The sequence below is a fragment of the Glycine max genome, chromosome 5 (genome assembly GCF_000004515.6).
Source record: "Glycine max cultivar Williams 82 chromosome 5, Glycine_max_v4.0, whole genome shotgun sequence".
NCBI classification, from domain to species: Eukaryota; Viridiplantae; Streptophyta; class Magnoliopsida; order Fabales; family Fabaceae; genus Glycine; species Glycine max.
Window position 1 is genome coordinate 12,366,232 of NC_038241.2, and position 20,858 is coordinate 12,387,089.

At 37.2% G+C, this 20,858-nt stretch overlaps 1 non-coding gene across 1 annotated transcript; it reads right to left on the reverse strand.

Annotated features, from left to right (window-relative positions):
* Positions 1-10,201: 10,201 nt before the first annotated feature.
* Positions 10,202-10,308, reverse strand: LOC113001708 (small nucleolar RNA R71). Its single transcript, XR_003267196.1, has one exon. It is a non-coding gene; the product is annotated as a small nucleolar RNA R71 (small nucleolar RNA).
* Between the last annotated feature and the right edge of the window lie 10,550 nt (positions 10,309-20,858).

Below are 20,858 nucleotides of genomic sequence, written 5' to 3' on the forward strand. Positions count from 1 at the left end.
CCCCATCAACCAGGCACCCAACTGGAAAACCCCTTTTGAGCTTATGTGTGATGCATCAAATTATGCATTGGGGGTTGTCCTTGCTCAGAAAATTGATAAATTGCCTAGGGTGATATATTATGCTTCTAGGACTTTAGATGCTGCCCAGGCGAATTATACTACTACTCAGAAAGAGCTACTAGCCATAGTTTTTGCTCTTGAAAAATTTTGATCTTATTTGCTTGGTACCCGCATTATTGTTTTTACTGACCATGCAGCTCTAAAGTACTTGTTGAATAAGGCTGATTCTAAGCCTAGGTTGATCTGATGGATGCTTTGGCTCCAAGAGTCTGACTTGGAGATCCGTGATAGGAGCGGAGCACAAAATTTAGTTGTTGATCAGTTGAGTCGGATCGAACATGTGTCTGATGCGGATTCCCCCATTCGGGATGATTTCCCGGATGATCATTTGTATATACTGTATAGTATTTCTTATTCTCTTTCTACTCCCTGGTTTGCTAACATTGTCAATTATTTAGTTGCTTCTGTTTTTCCTCACTTAGCATCTAAGGCCCAAAAAGATAAAATTAAAAGTGATGCTAAGCATTTTATTTGGGATGACCCTTACTTGTGGAAATTGTGCAGTGATCAGATCATTAGATGGTGCATTCCAGATCATGAGACTGACTCAGTCCTGCAGTTCTGTCATTCTTCCGCACCGAGAGGTCATCTGGGTGTTCAAAGGACAGCTCGCAAAGTGCTTGAATGTGGCTTTTATTGGCCCACAATCTTTAAAGATGCGTGGAAGATTTGTAGCACTTGTGAGCAGTGTCAGAGAGCAAGAAGTGCACTTACATGGCGACAACAAAAGCCTCAGCAACCGATGCTATTCTGTGAGGTGTTTGATGTCTGGGGCATAGATTTCATGGGTCCTTTTCCTGTCTCTTTTGGTTATGTTTACATTCTCCTTGCAGTTGATTATGTTTCAAAATGGGTGGAAGCCAAACCCACTAGAACTAATGATGCTAAGGTTGTTGCAGATTTTGTCAGAGCTAATTTGTTTTGCATGTTTGGAGTACCTAAAGTAATCGTTAGTGATCAAGGAACCCATTTTTGCAACAAATCAATGCATGCCTTGCTTAAAAAGTACGGGGTGGTACACAGAGTATCCACACCATACCACCTCCAAACCAATGGACAGACAAAAATTTCTAACAGGGAGATCAAGAGAATTTTAGAGAAGATTGTGCAGCCAAGCAGGAAAGATTGGAGTACCAGGCTTGATGATGCTCTTTGGGCACATCGGACTGCCTACAAAGCACCCATAGGAATGTCTCCTTATCGGGTTGTCTTTGGAAAGGCATGTCATCTTCCAGTGGAGATTGAGCACAAAGCATATTGGGCAGTGAAGACTTGCAACTTCTCTATGGATCAAGCTGGTGAGGAAAGAAAGTTGCAACTGAGTGAGTTAGATGAGATCCGCCTAAAAGTTGCAACTGAATGCCAAGTTCTACAAAGAAAAGACCAAGAAGTTCCATGATTGCATGATAATTAAGAAGGACTTCATGGTTGGGCAAAAAGTGTTATTGTATAATTCTAGGCTTGGACTCATGAGTGGTAAGTTAAGGTCTAAGTGGATTGGTCCTTTTGTTGTTACTAATGTTTTTCCTTATGGTACAATTGAGATCAAAAGTGACTCCACAAACAAGAGCTTCAAGGTCAACAGACACCGACTTAAGCCATTCCTCACAAACCCTTCTTTAGTGGACATAGTGGTGGAAGAGACTTCCTTTCTCCACCCTACTCTTCCTCCACCATGACTTAGGGAGTTCTTCTTTTCCTATCTCCTTCTTTGCTTTTATTACACTTGTCCGATTCTATTTGATGTTTTAATTGCTATTAATCTTTTAATTGTGCTACATTGAGGACAATGTGTTGTTTAAGTATGGGGGGGAGTGTTCTTTGGTTTTGCTAGTTTTGTCGGTTTTGTTAATTTTGTTAGTTGTGTTAAATTTGTTAATTTTGTTAGTTTTGTTGGGTTTCTAGTTTAATATTTTAGGTCAATTTTGTTTGCATGTACAACTTTGCATGTTTTTCTTTGAATTATAGGATATGTTCAAGAAATGGGTAATTGTTTTGAAAATAAAAGTCTCTTGACATTTTGTGATTTGAAATCCTTGATTTTCCTCTACATGTCATGATAGTTTTGAAAGCTCAATTCGAAAGTGATAAGTTTACCTTTGTGAGAATTGGAGCCATCCATCATCATAATCATTTGGTGTGTTTTGTCCCATTGATTGCTTGCACAATAGCCTTGGCTTGATTCTTGTTGATGCTTCCTAATTCACATGCACATTTGGAAATGATTTAGGTAATTTTGTTCTTATAAGCCTCTAGCCAAATGGACTTACCTTGAATTAATTCCTTTGTTAACCCTTTTGAACCTTGTTTCCCTTTCCTTGTTTTGAAGCTCACTACAAGCCTTAAGTGAAAAACCATGATATCACCATATCCTTAAGGAATTTTGGAGCTTTGGAATTGTTTTGGGAATAAGTGTGGGGGGGTTTTTGTTTCATTGGATAACATGTTTTGTTGGCTATGCTTCATGATGTATTTTGGTCCATACTTGATGTACATTTTATATTGGTTAAATGTTGGACATGCTGAATGAGATGTTGTTTCTTAAATGCTACAGAGTAAAAAAAATCGAAAAAGAAAAAGAAATGCAATAAAGTTGAGTGAATAAGATCTTAAATGGAAAAAGAATGATAAGACTCTTGGTTCTGCTCTTTATGTTTAAATTTTATCTTTAGGTCTTCTTATTTTTTTCTTAATATGCACTTATGTTTAAATTCCATATTTTTCCATACCTTGTCCTTGGCCCCATTACAACCTTAAAAGATCTTTCGATCCTCATGTGCTTGTGTTTATGGGTTGATTGTCAATTTTAGAATCTTGCCAAGTTTATGTGGTGTTGGTTTTCATGGGTGCTTTGAGGGTAAATAGTAGCCTAGACACTTGAGAGATAGAACGTATATCTTGTTAGGCTTTATCACTTTTCATTCTTGAGCTGATTAACTATCTTGCCATGATTGGGTTGCTTGGATGATTTTCATTAATGTCTTGACTTTTCGAATCTCTTCATGTTAGATGTTAGATGTTACCCATTCCTTTCATTCCTTGATGTTCATTGAGAAATATGTGAATGTTCTTGTTTGTCTCTCTTTGATATCCTTGGATTTTGTTCTTTGTTTCATTTTTCCTAGGAGTGCAAAAGGCTAAGTATGGGGGGTTTTGATGTGTCATCATTTTCTTCTATTTCTTAAACCCTTTTTGCACCATTTTAATTACTGATTAGTCTTAATTGTCAAATTAATTAGGCAGCTTTATTATTTGGGCTCATTCAGCTAATATGATGTTTTTAATCTAATTTCAGGAATTAATGAAACATTGGGCTTAATTTGGATTTTGGTTGTGGACTTGAAGAGGGCAAATAAAGCAGCGCTTACCTTAGTTAATTTCTAATAAGGAGATTGCAATTTTATTTTATGTTGTTCAGTGTTTATTTCGTTTTGGGCCAGAATAATGTAATAGGGCCCAGTGACTTTGAGTGATTCTTTTAAGCAGCCTTGGGATTCATGCAAGGCTATTCTGTTAGACTATTATTCAGAGCATAGGCTTAGGATTTTACGTTTTTTGAGCTTATTGTTACTGTTCACGTAATGCACTTTTTGATTCTCTGCTTCTAATTGCAATTTCGTTTTTATTTCTTCTTTTGCCTTTAGTTTCATTTACGTTTCTGCTTTAGTTTCATTCTTGTTTCCATTTCCAATTTCATTTACGTTTCTGCCTTTAGCTTCCATTGCATTTTTTGTTCTTGGTTGAAATTATGGAAGGCTAAATTTCTGGTGTTGTTTCCTTCTGAGGACGAAGCTTAACTCTCTTCGAGGTTCTCTATTTAACGTTATCCTAGTGTTCTTATGCTGAGAAACTACTCAAACCATGATTCTTCACATGAATGAGCCTAACTCTCTTTAGACTTCATCCTTGATCCCTCAATAAACTTGTTCTAAAAGAGTTGCACTAAGCCTACAACATAAAATGGACTAGATCATCACACTTCATTCCTAAACATACAGATTTCTAGCTTGCATTATCAAGTTCTAAGGTTTTAAAGTCTTTCCCAAAACTAAAAAGCCTAACTACACATACAAAAGGGTGATCAAGCCATAAGCATGTAAAATAAGTATAGATAGAAACAATGAACACAAAAAAATAACATTAAATAGATAGTGAGAATATTACATCAAGATTGTTCAATAGAACTCCCCAACAAAGAAGCTTAGCCTTCCATTACAAACAAAGCTTCAAAACTAAAAAAGAAACTATTTTTGGTGAAACAAATTGGAAGAAGATAGTGGAGGATGTCTCCTCCAGCCTCTAAACCCTAAATCTCTCTCTTTTCCTGAACTAAGCTCTCTCTGTTGCTCCAAACTCGTCTCCCTTTTTAAAAACCCCGCCAACCTCATTGTTTTAAAGGCTCTTGGACTCTTCAGCTTCCGAAGGCTCACATAGTGAGCATGGCTCGCTAAGCGAGAGTTAGTGAATTTTCGCTTAGCAAGAGTGGACGCGCTAAGCGCAAGAAGAAACAACATCCTCGCTGGGCAGGCTGGTTGAGCGCACAGATCTTTGACTTCTCCTCTTCTAGGTTTTCCCATCCGCTAAGCGGGCAGGATGTCTCGCTAAGCGGATGCATCTCGTTAAGCGGATACACTTCGCTAAGCGAGTCATTAGCTGCTTTAATCTTCTCTTCTTTGGCCTGAAACTGAGTTGGATTCAACATTAGGTCACAAAATTGGAGTTCCTAACCTATAAAATCACATAATAAATAAAATATGTACAATTCCTACAAAAAGAACCATAAATAGGAGGCATAATTCTATTTCTTTGCAAATATTCAATACCAAACTAACTCATGAATAACAACTAACATAGGCTAATGCTTCACAACTTTTCTTCTTGCTTCTTGATAAGTCTTATTTCTTTGAAAGCACTTCAAGCCAAACGTTAGTAGCAAAAGTCTAAAGGACTTAAAATTTGTTTCTTTAAAGTTTGTTTCATTAAAACATGAATATCATAAAAGGGTTATGCTTCAACAATATGTTTGATTCCTTGTCTGACCTGTTCGATTGACCAAGTTGAGTTGGGCTTTAAAATTATTATAAATGTTCTTAATTAATATTAAATGCTCTTAATATATAGTGATTCCATAAATGCTCTTAATGACATATTAAATAAGAAGATAAATGTTTTCAGATGCACCGTCTTTTACTCGAAACTCCCCTTGGTCCATTTTGTTTTACATTTCAACAAAAAAAAAATCATTAGATTATCATTTTACAATATTGATGAAGCATTAATCATTCTTTAAATCCTTAACCATTTATTGTGGAGCGAGAAAATAAAAAAATATATAGAAGAGACATAATCTATTGAATATGAAAGACAAGAGATACATTAGAAAATTGCATAATGTTTTATATAAAAATTTGAAATATTAACTAAGGAGGTGCAACTTAGTTGATCGACCAATATTCATGAGTTATTCTAAACCAACTACTACTTGAGTTTGATTCTTATGGATTCAAAAACATTAATTACATTTAAAATCATGCACATTTTTTTTTATTTTGACAACTCAAGTATGATCTAATAATTTATTTATTGTTCTTAGAATTTGAATAATAAATATATTATTTGCTTAAATTGAAATAAAAAAAACTAAAATCAAAGGTGGACCACATTTTTACATCTCTCTGACCTCCCCTCCTTTTTTCTTCAAGAATATTCCTCTTTTTCCCTATAAAAAACCTCAAAACTTGGTCTTCATGCTCATTCTTAGCGAGACGACATGAGGAAAACCAAAGCTAGTGACAATTATCACTGATGTGCCATCATTTTCTTCTATTTTCTAAACCCTTTTTGCACCATTTTAATTACTGATTGGTCTTAATTGTCAATTAATCAGGCAGTTTTATTATTTGGGCTCATTTAGCTAATTTGATGTTTTTAATCTAATTTCAGGAATTAATGAAACATTGGGATTAATCCGGATTTTGGTTATGGACTTGAAGAGGGAAAATAAAACAGCGCTTACCTTAGTTAATTTCTAATTAGGAAATTTCGCAATTTTATTTTATGTTGTTCAGTGTTTATTTCGTTTTGGGCCAGAGTATTGTAATAGGGCCCAGTGACTTTGAGTGACTCTTTTTAAATAGTAGCCTTGGGATTCGTGCAAGGCTATTATGTTATGCTATTTTATTATTCAGAGCTTTTGTTTTAGGTTTTCACGTTCTTTTGTTCTAAGGCTACTGTTTTCGTTCTTAATGCAATTTTCCGTTTTCTGCTTCTAATTACAATTTCATTCTTGCTTCTTCTTCTACTTTCATTTACGTTTCTGTTTCATTTACATTTCTGTTCATTTACGTTTCTGTTAATTTACGTTTCTGCTTCATGTTTCATTTGCGTTTTCTGTTTGAATCTATGGAAGGCTAGTTTTTCTGGTGTTGTTTTCTTTTGAGGACGAAGCCCAACTCTCTTTGAGGTTTCGTTTGTAATGTGGTTTCCTGGCAGTTTTCCCTTCACCAGTTATCCCAAATTCGTGAACATTAATCAGTGCACGCTTCGTGTTCGATTAATTGCCTCTGAGCCTAACTTGCGTTCATGCTTAATGGACGAAGGGGTAACTGGTGTATGTGGTGCTTAATCACGTATTGACAACACTAAGTTGATTTTCGCTTAGTAAATTGAAATAGGGTTGGATTAAGTGGTTGACTGTTAGGGACGAATTCTCTATAACCTAGGATAAGAGAATGGCTTCTGAATCAGAGGAAACAACCCGTTTTTAATATTAGTAGTCTCATATTCCAGTTTACTTGTTCTGCTCTTTAATCACGAAACAAACAACCCCCCCCAATCGTTTCTGTTACTGCGCAAGTATATTATGAACATTTGGTTTGTCATTGCTCGTTGGGAAACGACCTAGGATCACTTCCTAGGTATTGCATTTTCATGTTTATTTGATTCGGGTACGGCCTCGATCAAATTTGGCGCCATTGCCGGGGAGCAGTGTCCAAAGGTTCATAATAGCTAGCTAGTGTTGTGTGTTTAATCCTTTCGTGTTTTATGTTTAATTGTTAGTATTGTGTTAGTATGTGTGTTAGTGTTGTTCAGTGTCCTGGTATTTTGTTTAGTGTGTGTTCTGTTTCAGTTTTCCCATTAAGTGTTTCCCCTGTTTCAGTCTTGGGTGTTTTGCTGTGAATAGTGTTTTGCGACGGACTTAGCGACCACTTTTGCTTGCGGCAAAACAGAGTAGTTGTAGAAATCAACTAGAGACGGATTTTAGCAACCACCCATGCTGAATTATTTGAGATTTTTTGTTTTAGTAGCTAGGGTTGTTATTTTTGGCTGAATTTTTTTGTGGTAACTTCTTTTAACCTATATTTTGTGGGAAAAATAGCTAGAGCCTTTAGTTTGGTCAGATTTGAAAGTTCCAAAAAAGTAGCAAATTTTGTGTTTGTCGAAACTTCAAACGGCCATAACTTTTGCTCTGGTTATCAGAATCGCAATTATTATATATGTATTTGGGGTAGAAAAAAATTTCCTACGCAGAGGTAGTGGGCCATAGGCCGGCTGAGGTCTCCATCTTCCAAAAATAGTGATTCTATCAAAAGTTTTTTATTTTTCAAGTTTTATTCACTTATTTTTCTTAACCTACCATTTTTAGCTTCCATAGTTAGACTTTGAATTTTTGCCTGAAATTTTTTGTTCTATCTTCTCATCATTTTATAAGGTTTCTCACAAAATTTCAAGTCATTTGGATATCATTTGAGGGTAGCTGTAGTTCAAACCTGCACCTTTATTTACATGACAAGGCAACTAGTTGTGCATGCTGAATGTAGTGTATGACTAGAGGCAATCCATCTGACTTACAACCCTTTGACCCTGAGATAGATAGGACATTTCATAGATTAGTTAGGCATCATTTTATACCTTTTGATCATCCTGAGTGTCATACCCTAATTTCGTCCGGGGACCTTTGCTTGATGACATGCGACTTTTATTTGGTCCTTGTAAGGTGCTTGGCACCCATCATTAGGCAATTTGTGAAATTCCGGGATGTGCCAGAAAACAGAAGAAAATATTGATGCACAATCCGTAAGGTTCTGTGACACACCGGAAGTCAAATGGAAGCATCGTTGCACAATTAGTGAGATTCCATAACATTCCGTAAGTCAAAAAAGGGATGATTATGTAATCCACGAGGTTCCGTAACATTACGGAAAGAAAACAAGTATCGTTACGAAATTCGTAAGTTTCCGTAACTTTACGAAAAAAGAATCACCAAAAAAAGGCAGGGGGTGTACTTAGTAAAAATGGGGGTGCAAATAGCAACCAGGCCCACTTGGGCCCTCTAGAAGATTCCTCCAGAAGGTTGTTGCTTCTGGAGGAAGCAACCCTGCTCGCCTGGGCGAGCTGGGCGGCAACCATCTCCCCTATTTTGCTATAAATAGGGGAGGAAGTGAGAAGGAAAAGGGTTCAGCCCCTTAGGCACTTCTCTCTCTTTCGAATTTGCTTGGAAAAATTGTTTCCGTGAAGAAAATCTAAGCTGAGGCGCTTCCGAAACGTTTCCGTAACGTTTTCCGTGAAGAATTTCGCAAAGGTTTCGACCGTTCTTCGACGTTCTTCATTCGTTCTTCATCGTTCTTCGATCTTCAACGGGTAAGTACCTTGAACCAAGCTTTTCGATTCATTCTATGTACCCGTGGTGGTCCACATTGTGTTTTGTGTATTTTTATTCTCGTTTCATTTACTTTTTATACCCCCTTTTGACGTGCTTAAGCCATTTTATTTAAGTCATTTCTCGCTTAACCTAAAAATAAAATAAATTTCCACCGATCGTTTGAATTGTATTATCTGTTAACTTCGGTTAAAATGAATTTCGGCCGTTCGGTCGTGCCGTAACCACGTTGGAAATCAAAAAAAGAGGTAAAATAATAATATAATAATCAAAAAAATATCTTTTAGTAAAATAAAGCGAAAAATCAATCGGACGTTTTCTCTTTGGGATTTCTCATTCTTAATTGAATTGACTAATAACTAAAGTGAAATTAAGGCTAAAATCAACTCGCCTAGTCAAGCTCGTCCATAAAAATAGGTTTTTGAAGTTTATCATTTCAATTTCTTACTAAGTAAAATGGATCATTTTCAAGGTCCAACGCCTTAAAATGATCACCTTTTAAGTAAAAAAGAATCACTTGATAAGAAAGAACTACGTAGGTCTGATTTCCTCATCGCAATTGAGGAATACGTAGGAGCAAAGGGAAACACCCTTGTCGACCACAAAAGAGAAAAAAATATAAAAAGGGTATAAAGGATATAAAGACATAAAAAGGGAACATAAAAATCAAAGTCACGTTTGCACAATTCGATTAAAGGCTGCCGTCCCTTGGGACGGACGTGTGGGGTGCTAATACCTTCCCCGTGCGTAAATACAACTCCCGAACCTTTCACTTAAAAGTTCGTAGATCGCGTCTTTTCCGGTTTTTCCGACGTTTTCCTCAAATAAACGTTGGTGGCGACTCCGCGCATATTCCTTTCGTGGAACACGCATCCCGCGAGTCACGCGTCGCCCTCTCGCCGAAGGATAGGTTGCGACACTGAGCATTCCATTACTGGTGAATCTGTGCATTCTGTTATTGGTGATTTTGAACATCCTGATTTGGAGCATTATAATTTTAAGCATTCTGATTCTGAGCATTCTGATTTTGCACATTCTGAGAACATGGCACAACCTCCACCCCGTGAGAGGACTCTAAGGGAAATGGCTGCACCTGATTTCACCTACGAAAGCTTGTGCATCCAATACCCTGATGAGGATGTCCCATATGTTCTTAAAACTGGACTGATTCATTTGCTTCCAAAGTTTCATGCCCTTGTAGGTGAAGACCCGCACAAAAATTTGAAGGAATTTCATATTGTCTGCTCCACCATGAAACCCCCAGATGTTCAAGAGAATCACATATTTCTGAAGGCTTTTCCTCATTCATTAGAGGGAGTGGCAAAGGACTGGCTGTATTACCTTGCTCCAAGGTCCATCACGAGCTGGGATGACCTTAAGAGAGTATTCTTAGAAAACATTTTCCCTGCTTCCAGGACCACAGCCATCAGGAAAGATATCTCAGGTATTAGACAACTCAGTGGAGAAAGCCTGTATGAGTACTGGGAGCGATTTAAAAAACTATGTGCCAGTTGCCCTGACCATTAGATTTCGGAGCAGCTTCTTCTCCAATATTTTTATGAAGGACTCAGTAATATGGAGAGAAGTATGATAGATGCTGCCAGTGGTGGAGCCCTTGGAGACATGACTCCTGCTGAAGCAAGAAATTTAATTGAGAAGATGGCTTCCAACTCCCAGCAGTTTAGCGCTAGAAATAATGCCATAGTCATTAGAGGAGTGCATGAGGTAGCTACAAACTCAGCTGCATCATATGAGACTAAGAAGCTTGAAGGCAAACTAGATGCATTGGTTAACTTGGTAACCCAGCTGGCCTTGAATCAGAAATTTGTACCTGTCGCAAGGGTTTGTGGTTTGTGCTCCTCTGTTGACCACCATACAGACCTTTGCCCTTCCATGCAGCAACCTGGAGCAATTGAGCAGCCTGAAGCTTATGCTGCAAATATTTACAATAGACCTCCTCAACCTCAGCAGCAAAATCAACCACAGCAGAACAATTATGACCTCTCCAGCAACAGATACAACCCTGGATGGAGGAATCACCCTAATCTCAGATGGTCCAGCCCTCAGCAACAACAACAGCAACCTGCTCCTTCCTTCCAAAATGCTGCTGGCCCAAGCAGACCATACATTCCTCCACCAATCCAACAACAACAACAACCCCAGAAACAGCCAACAGTTGAGGCCCCTACACAACCTTCCCTCGAAGAACTTGTGAGGCAAATGACTATGCAAAACATGCAGTTTCAACAAGAGACCAGAGCTTCCATTCAGAGCTTGACTAATCAGATGGGACAATTAGCTACACAATTGAATCAACAACAGTCCCAGAATTCTGACAAGCTACCTTCTCCTGCTGTCCAAAATCCCAAAAATGTCAGTGCCATTTCATTGCGGTCGGGAAAGCAATGTCAAGGACCTCAACCCATAGCACCTTCCTCATCTGCAAATAAACCTGCCAAACTTCACTCTGCTCCAGAAAAAGGTGATGACAAAAATTTACCTAACAATTTCTGTGCAGGTGAATCTTCTTCCACAGGTAATTCTGATTTGCAGAAGCAGCACATTCCCCCTCTTCCATTCCCTCCAAGAGCAGTTTCCAACAAAAAAATGGAAGAGACAGAGAAAGAGATCTTGGAAACGTTTAGAAAAATAGAGGTAAACATACCTCTGTTGGATGCAATAAAGCAAATTCCAAGATATGCTAAATTCTTGAAGGAGCTGTGCACTAATAAGCGGAAGCTTAAAGGAAGTGAACGAATTAGCATGGGCAGAAATGTCTCTGCATTGATTGGTAAATCTGTTCCTCAAATTCCTGAAAAATGCAAAGATCCAGGTACATTCAGCATACCTTGTATTATAGGGAATAGTAAGTTTGACAATGCCATGCTAGATTTAGGAGCTTCTGTTAGTGTTATGCCTCTTTCTATTTTTAATTCTCTATCGCTAGGTCCCTTGCAGTCAACTGATGTGGTAATTTATTTAGCTAATAGAAGTGTTGCCTACCCTGTTGGTTTCATAGAAGATGTCCTAGTTAGAGTTGGTGAACTGATTTTCCCTACTGATTTTTATATATTGAATATGGAAGATGGATTTTCTCAAGGATCAGTTCCCATCATTCTAGGTAGACCCTTTATGAAAACTGCTAGAACTAAGATAGATGTTTATGTAGGCACACTATCCATGGAGTTTGGTGATATAACTGTTCATTTTAATATTCTGGATGCTATGAAATACCCATCTGAAAATCTTTCTGTATTTCGTGCTGAAATAATTGACCATGTTGTTGATGAATACATGACTGATCTTTATTCTAATATGCATGCCTCTCACTCTTCATGCATTGAGTCTGAAATTGTACTTGACCATATGTCTAAATTTGATGCTGAGAGTGAATCTGAGAGTGATATTGATTGCATGTCTGGTGGTGGTGTTTTACCTCTCGAGATTGATTTTATAGAGTCAGATAGGACTAACCATGTTTCAGGAAGTACACATACCTCTGACTTTCTTTATGAGGTAAAGGCTGAGAAACCATCTCCTTCAACCACTGTCCAGCCGACCACACCAGAATTGAAGCCTCTGCCATAAAATTTAAAATACGCTTACTTGGATGATAGCAAGAGTTTTCCAGTGATTATATCTACCTCCCTTGTTGATGAGCAAGAGGAGAAGTTGTTGTCAGTTCTCAAGAAGCATAAGAAGGCTATAGGCTGGACCCTGGCGGACATTCCTGGTATTAGCCCATCCACATGTATGCATCGAATAAATTTAGAGGATGGAGCTAAACCAGTAAGACGACCACATAGAAGACTCAACCCGGTGATTCTTGATGTAGTGAAGAAGGAGATAACCAAGCTTTTGCAAGCTGGAATCATTAATCCTATCTCCGACAGCCAATGGGTGAGTCCCGTCCAGGTAGTCCCGAAGAAGACCAGCCTCACTGTGATCAAAAATGAGAAGGAGGAGCTGATTCCTACTCGGGTGCAGAATAGTTGGAGAGTCTGCATTGACTATAGGAGACTGAACCTGGTTACCAAAAAGGACCATTTTCCCCTGCCATTCATTGACCAGATGCTTGAACGCCTGGCAGGTAAATCCCACTACTATTTCCTTGATGGTTTTTCTGGTTATATGCAAATTACTATTGCTCCTGAGGATCAGGAAAAGACCACATTCACCTGCCCCTTCGGCACTTTTGCCTATAGGAGGATGCCTTTTGGCCTGTGCAATGCCCCTGGTACCTTCCAGCGGTGCATGATTAGTATTTTCAGTGATTTTTTAGAAAATTGCATAGAGGTGTTTATGGATGATTTCATTGTATATGGATCCTCTTTTGATGGTTGTTTGAATATTATGGAAAAAGTTTTGAATAGATGCATTGAAACTAACCTTGTTCTAAATTTTGAAAAATGTCATTTTATGGTTGAGCAAGGTATAGTTTTAGGCCACATTATTTCCAATAAGGGTATTGAAGTAGATCCTGCAAAAATTTCTGTTATTTCACAATTGCCTTACCCCTCTTGTGTGCGAGAGGTGCGATCTTTTCTTGGTCATGCAGGATTCTACAGACGCTTTATAAGGGATTTTAGCAAAGTAGCCCTTCCACTGTCCAACTTGTTGCAAAAGGAGGTGGAGTTTGACTTTAATGACAGATGCAAAGAGGCTTTTGATTGCCTCAAAAGAGCGCTGACTACCACCCCCATCATCCAGGCACCCGATTGGACAGCCCCTTTTGAGCTTATGTGTGATGCATCAAATTATGCATTGGGGGCTGTCCTTGCTCAGAAAATTGATAAATTGCCCAGGGTGATATATTATGCTTCTAGGACTTTAGATGCTGCCCAAGCGAATTATACTACTACTGAGAAAGAACTTCTAGCCATAGTTTTTGCTCTTGAAAAATTTCGATCTTATTTGCTTGGTACCCGCATTATTGTTTACACTGACCATGCTACTCTAAATTACTTGTTGAAGAAGGCTGATTCTAAGCCTAGGTTGATCCGATGGATGCTCTGGTTCCAAGAGTTTGACTTGGAGATCCGTGATAGGAGCGAAGCACAAAATCTAGTTGCTGATCATTTGAGTCAGATCAAACGTGTATCAGATGCGGATTCACCCATTCGGGATGATTTCCCGGATGATCATTTGTATATACTGTATAGTATTTCTGACTCTCTTTCTACTCCCTGGTTTGCTAACATTGTCAATTATTTAGTTGCCTCTGTTTTTCCTCCCTTAGCATCTAAGGCCCAAAGAGATAAAATTAAAAGTGATGCTAAGCATTTTATTTGGGATGACCCCTACTTGTGGAAATTGTGTAGTGATCAGGTAATTAGACGATGCATTCCAGATCATGAGACTGACTCAGTCCTGCAGTTCTGTCATTCTTCCGCACCGGGAGGTCATCTGGGTGTTCAAAGGACAGCTCGCAAAGTGCTTGATTGTGGTTTTTATTGGCCCGCCATCTTTAAAGATGCGTGGAAGATCTGCAGCACTTGTGAGCAGTGTCAGAGAGCAGGAAATACACTTACATGGCGACAACAAATGCCTCAGCAACCTATGCTATTCTATGAGGTGTTTGATGTCTAGGGTATAGATTTCATGGGCCCTTTTCCTGTCTCTTTTGGTTATGTTTACATTCTCCTTGCAGTTGACTATGTTTCAAAATGGGTGGAAGCCAAGCCCACTAGAACTAATGATGTTAAAGTTGTTGCAGACTTTGTCAGGTCTAATATGTTTTGCAGGTTTGGAGTACCTAAAGCAATTTTTAGTGATCAAGGAACCCATTTTTGCAATAGGACAATGCATGCCCTGCTTAAAAAGTACAGGGTGGTACACAGGGTATCCACACCTTACCACCCCCAGACCAATGGACAGACAAAAATTTCTAACCGGAAAATCAAGAGAATTTTAGAGAAGATTGTGCAGCCAAGCAGGAAAGATTGGAGTACTAGACTTGATGATGCTCTCTGGGCACATCGGACTGCCTACAAAGCACCCATAGGAATGTCTCCTTATCGGGTTGTCTTTGGAAAGGCATATCATCTTCCAGTGGAAATTGAGCACAAAGCTTACTGGGCAGTGAAGACTTGCAACTTCTCTATGGATCAAGCTGGTGAGGAAAGAAAGTTGCAACTGAGTGAGTTAGATGAAATCCACCTAGAAGCCTACGAGAATGCCAAGTTCTACAAAGAAAAGACCAAGAAGTTCCATGATAACATGATAGTTAAGAAGGACTTCATGGTTGGGCAAAAAGTGTTATTGTATAATTCTAGGCTTGGACTCATGAGTGGTAAGTTGAGGTCTAAGTGGATTGGTCCTTTTGTTGTTACTAATGTTTTTCCTTATGGTATAGTTGAGATCAAAAGCGACTCCACAAACAAGAGCTTCAAGGTCAATGGACATCGACTTAAGCTATTCCTCACGAACCCTTCTTTAGTGGACGTAGTGGTGGAAGAGACTTCCTTACTCCACCCTACTCTTCCTCCACCATGACTTAGGGAGTTTTTCTTTTCCTATCTCCTTCTTTGCTTTTATTACACTTGTCCAATTCTATTTGATGATTTAATTGTTTTTAATCTTTTAATTGTGCTACATTGAGGACAATGTGTTGTTGGGGGGGGGGGGGGGAGTGTTCTTTGGTTTTGCTAGTTTTGTTGGTTTTGTTAATTTGTTAGTTGTGTTAATTTGTTAATGTTGTTAGTTTCATCGGATTTTTAGTTTAATATTTTGGGTCAATTTTGTGTGCATGTACGACTTTCCATGTTTTTCTTTGAATTATAGGATATGTTCAAGAAATGGGTAATTGTTTTGAAATAAAAGTTCTTGACATTTTGTGACTTGAAATCCTTGATTCTCCTCTACATGTCATGATAGTTTTGAAAGCTCAATTTGAAAGTGATGAGTTTACCTTTGTGAGAATTTGAGCCATCCATCATCATAATCATTTGGTGTGTTTTGCCCCATTGATTGCTTGCACAATAGCCTTGGCTTCATTCTTGTTGATGCTTCCTAATTCACATGCATATTTGGAAATGATTGAGGCAATTTTGTTCTTATAAGCTTCTAGCCAAATGGACTTACCTTGAATTAATTCCTTTGATAGCCCTTTTGAGCCTTGTTTCCCTTTCCTTGTTTTGAAGCTCACTACAAACCTTAAATGAAAAAACCATGATATCACCATATCCTTAAGGAATTTTGGAGCTTTGGAATTGTTTTGGGAATAAGTGTGGGGGGTTTTTGTTTCATTGGATAACTTGTTTTGTTGGCTATGCTTCATGATGTATTTTGGGCCATACTTGATGTACATTGTATATTGGTTAAATGTTGGACATGCTGAATGAAATGTTGTTTCTCAAAGGCTATAGAGTAAAAAAAAAATTCAAAAAAAGAAAAAGAAAAGCAATAAAGTTGAGTGAATAAGATCTTAAATGGCACAAGAATGATGAAACTCTTGGTTCTACTCTTTATGTTTAAATTTTATCTTTACTTCTTTTTATTTTCTTATTTTTTCTTGATATGCACTTATTCCCCATTGCTCCTCTATTCCTTTGGGATTTAGCCACTTATTCCATATTTTTCCATACCTTGTCCTTGGCCCCATTACAACCTTAAAAGATCTTTCGATCCTCATGTGCTTGTGTTTATGGGTTGATTGTCAATTTTAGAATCTTGCCAAGTTTATGTGGTGTTTGCTTTCATGGGTGCTTTGAGGGTAAATAGTAGCCTAGACACTTGAGAGATAGAGTGTATATCTTGTGAGGCTTTATCACTTTTCATTCTTGAGCTGATTAACTATTTTGCCATGATTGGGTTGCTTGGATGATTTTCATGAATGTCTTGACTTTTTGGATCTCCTTATGTTAGATGTTACCAATTCCTTTCATTCCTTGATGTTCATTGAGAAATATGTGAATGTTTTTGTTTGTCTCTCTTTGATATCCTTGGATTTTGTTCTTTGTTTCATTTTGCCCAGGAGTGCAAAAGGCTAAGTATGGGGGGTTTTGATGTGCCATCATTTTCTTCTATTTTCTAAACCCTTTTTGCACCATTTTAATTACTGATTGGTCTTAATTGTCAATTAATCAGGCAGTTTTATTATTTGGGCTCATTTAGCTAATTTGATGTTTTTAATCTAATTTCAGGAATTAATGAAACATTGGGCTTAATCTGGATTTTGGTTGTGGACTTGAAGAGGGCAAATAAAGCAGCGCTTACCTTAGTTAATTTGTAATTAGGAAATTTCGCAATTTTATTTTATGTTGTTCAGTGTTTATTTCGTTTTGGGCCAGAGTATTGTAATAGGGCCCAGTGACTTTGAGTGACTCTTTTTAAATAGAAGCCTTGGGATTCATGCAAGGCTATTATGTTATGCTATTTTATTATTCAGAGCTTTTGTTTTAGGTTTTCACGTTCTTCTGTTCTAAGGCTACTGTTTTCGTTCTTAATGCAATTTTCCATTTTCTGTTTCTAATTACAATTTCGTTCTTGCTTCTTCTTCTACTTTCATTTACGTTTCTGTTTCATTTACATTTCTGTTCATTTACGTTTCTGTTCATTTACGTTTCTGCTTCATGTTTCATTTGTGTTTTCTGTTTGAATCTATGGAAGGCTAGTTTTTCTGGTGTTGTTTTCTTTTGAGGACGAAGCCCAACTCTCTTTGAGGTTTCGTTTGTAATGTGGTTTCCTGGCAGTTTTCCCTTCACCAGTTATCCCAAATTCGTGAACATTAATCAGTGCACGCTTCGTGTTCGATTAATTGCCTCTGAGCCTAACTTGCGTTCATGCTTAATGGACGAAGGGGTAACTGGTGTATGTGGTGCTTAATCACGTATTGACAACCCTAAGTTGATTTTCGCTTAGTAAATTGAAATAGGGTTGGATTAAGTGGTTGACTGTTAGGGACGAATTCTCCATAACCCAGGATAAGAGAATGGCTTCTGAATCAGAGGAAACAACCCGTTTTTAATATTAGTAGTCTCATATTTCAGTTTACTTGTTTTTCTCTTTAATCACGAAACAAACAAACCCCCCCCCCCCAATCGTTTCTGTTACTGCGCAAGTATATTATGAACATTTGGTTTGTCATTGCTCGTTGGGAAACGACCTAGGATCACTTCCTAGTTACTGCATTTTCATGTTTATTTGATTCGGGTACGGCCTCGATCAATCACCTCTTTAGCATGTTTATTATTTCAATTTCTTCTGGTTTGATCTTTGGGTTGAGATTCCGTTTGACAAAATTTTGTAGAGAAGATAAGACAAATGGCATGCATGTAATATAGTCTATACAAATTTTGTGTGAAAGAATAGCTAGAAAGTCATGTCAAATAGTCTATTACCTTAACTTTTTTGGATCAATATCTGGATCTAAATTAAGACCTAAATCATACATGTGTTTTGTCTATTTTTTAATGATTTTTTAGGCCTTGATTTTGACTCAAAATTGATCCAAAGAAGCTTACGCAATAGGCTATTTGATCCAAAGAAAGTCATCTCAAATAGTCTATTCCTTCCAAACTTTGTCCACATCGCTCGTCACACTGTGGGAGCTTGCTGATAATTGTCATTTAGTCCTACATTTGGTAGCCATTTTGGCACAATTATGTGATGTCTCTTATTCTTTTGAACTTTTCTATGCTGATTTTTAGTTAAGTTTTAAATAAATATTTTCATAGTTTAAATTTCAATTTTATTTGTTTCTACACTTGATTTTTTTTGAAGGAATTTGCTGAAAAACTAATTTGGAGAGGAACTTGGAGCACTATCACTGACATTAAAGGAAGAGTGAAGGGGCTTGGAGAGCTTTAAGCAGCAAAAAAGAGCTTAAAAAGCATTGAATTTAGCCCAAGAAATAACCACACAGGTGTGACAAGTCCCCACAACAGTGTGGGTGCTGCTAATGCTAATTGTTATTCATGAGTTATTAGTGTATTGAAAATTTGTAAGAAAATATGCCTCCAATTTATGATTCTTTTGTGGAAATTGTAAATATTTTCATTCTTGTGTGAATTTATAGATTAGAAACTCCATTTTTGTGATCTAATGTTGAATTCAACTGAGTTTGTAGGCTAAAGAAGAGAAGGTGTAAAAAGTTGTTGATGAACTTGCTTAGCGAGGCAGATTGGCTAAGTGAGCCTCATCTGCTTAGCGAGGCAACCAACTCGATTAGCGGATAAAAAACCCTAGAAGAGGATAAGTTAGAGATCAGCATGCTCAGTGTGCAGCCAGCCCGCCCGGCGAGGATGTTGTCTCTTCTCACACTTAGCGTGACCAAGCTCACTTAGCGAATTTTCACTTACTCTCGCTCAGCGAGACATGCTCGCTGAGTGAGCCTTCGTGTGCTGAGAAGTCCAAGATCCTTTAAAACACTGAGTTGGTGGGAAACCAAAGGTCACCAAGACTAGCCAGCCATTTTGCTACGTGTGGAATGATATTCTGCCCTGGTAGGGCATGTGCTTTTGCTGCTGATGGGGCTTCCCCTTTTCCTTCTTCGCTTTACCTCCCACCATTGAATTGAAACCAAACGCACGTTCTCGCAAAGGCACTGTTTTTGTTCAAGTTATCAAAGCAACAACATTAAGAAAAAAAAGTGATTTGAGAATGAATGAAGGCACGAATATGAAGGGGGATTTTGTTGATGCTTACTAGAGAAGAGGAAAATCTGTGCAGCTGTAGTCACAACGAGTTTGATGAGTCTGTGCGACGCTACGGGGAAGAAAGGAGACGAAGATTGAGACTTGGGTGTTGCTAGGTGCACCCAGCATTATTGCTGGTGCACCCAACATTTTTTGAAAATGCCAAAACTGTCTCTGCACTTTCTTCGCATTTGTGATGGGTGTGCATAAGGGTGATCCGTAAATCGTACGAATCAACTTGATCCGTTAGCCTTTTACAGATCAAGTTGATCCGTAGGGCTTCTACGGATCAAGTTGAACCATAAAAAGACTTACGAATCAAGTTGATCGGTAAGTCTTTTACGGATCAACTTAAAAGGCTTACGGATCAAGGATATTTCAGTCTTTTCCCCTTAAGTGATGAGTGCACTAGCAATAATGTTGGGTGCACCTAGCAACACACCCCTTGAGACTTTAGGGGTTTTGCTCCTTCTAATATATATATATATATATATATATATATATATATTAAATGTTTTGTTGAATGAGTGTATTTGATTTAGAACAAACAAACACTAGACAAATAAAATAGAGTATAACAGACATATGTTCCACAATATAAAGTATAAAAATTTTCTTGTATATTATATCTTTCCTTCAAAACAAACATACCATAAGTGGGTTAGGTTAGGATAAGAATGGATTTAACTTCTTTGCAGTCTTTTCTTAAGATGTCTTGACGTTGTTTTGAGAGTTTGTTAATATTTTTATAATTAAATGTTAACACAACTTTCTAATCGACCTCATTCCAAAAGAGCAACTTAAAAATGGACAATAGAAAAACCAATTTTAGATTTTTATATTAAGTTTAATAGTAAATTTTATCACATAATTTTTAATATTTCAAAAAAATTTGTTATCAAATTTTTATGCATTTTATTATTATATTGATAACAAAGTAAAACGTTATTTTGTTTTTTTTTCTTTACTTTTTTTTTGGCATATCAAAGGTGGTAAAATATAAAAAATTTAAAATTTAAATAATAATATTTATAGAAAAAAACTTAGATGATAAACATAATAAAAGTTGAAGGATAAAATTTATAATTAAATTTTATTATTATTATTATTATTTCTTATAAGTACATTTTGGTTGATTTAAAATAAGCAGAATTTAGTCCGGTTAAATTTACTTATTTCATTGAAATAAAAAAATAATGGTTTAAATTTTAGAGGAATGAAAATTAAAAAAAATATCTCTTAAGAATAAAAGTATACCACTAAACTCATGTCGGTTAAGTTTTTTAAGTCCTAAGACTATTTTTGACTGATGTCAACTAAACTTTTTTCATCTGTTAAGGTTATTTCTTTTATTATTGATGCTGTTGGCTACGTTTTTTTTAATGCAAGTCCATGTAACAATTTTCCTTTTAATTTTACCAAGCAACCTAAATTAAATTCTC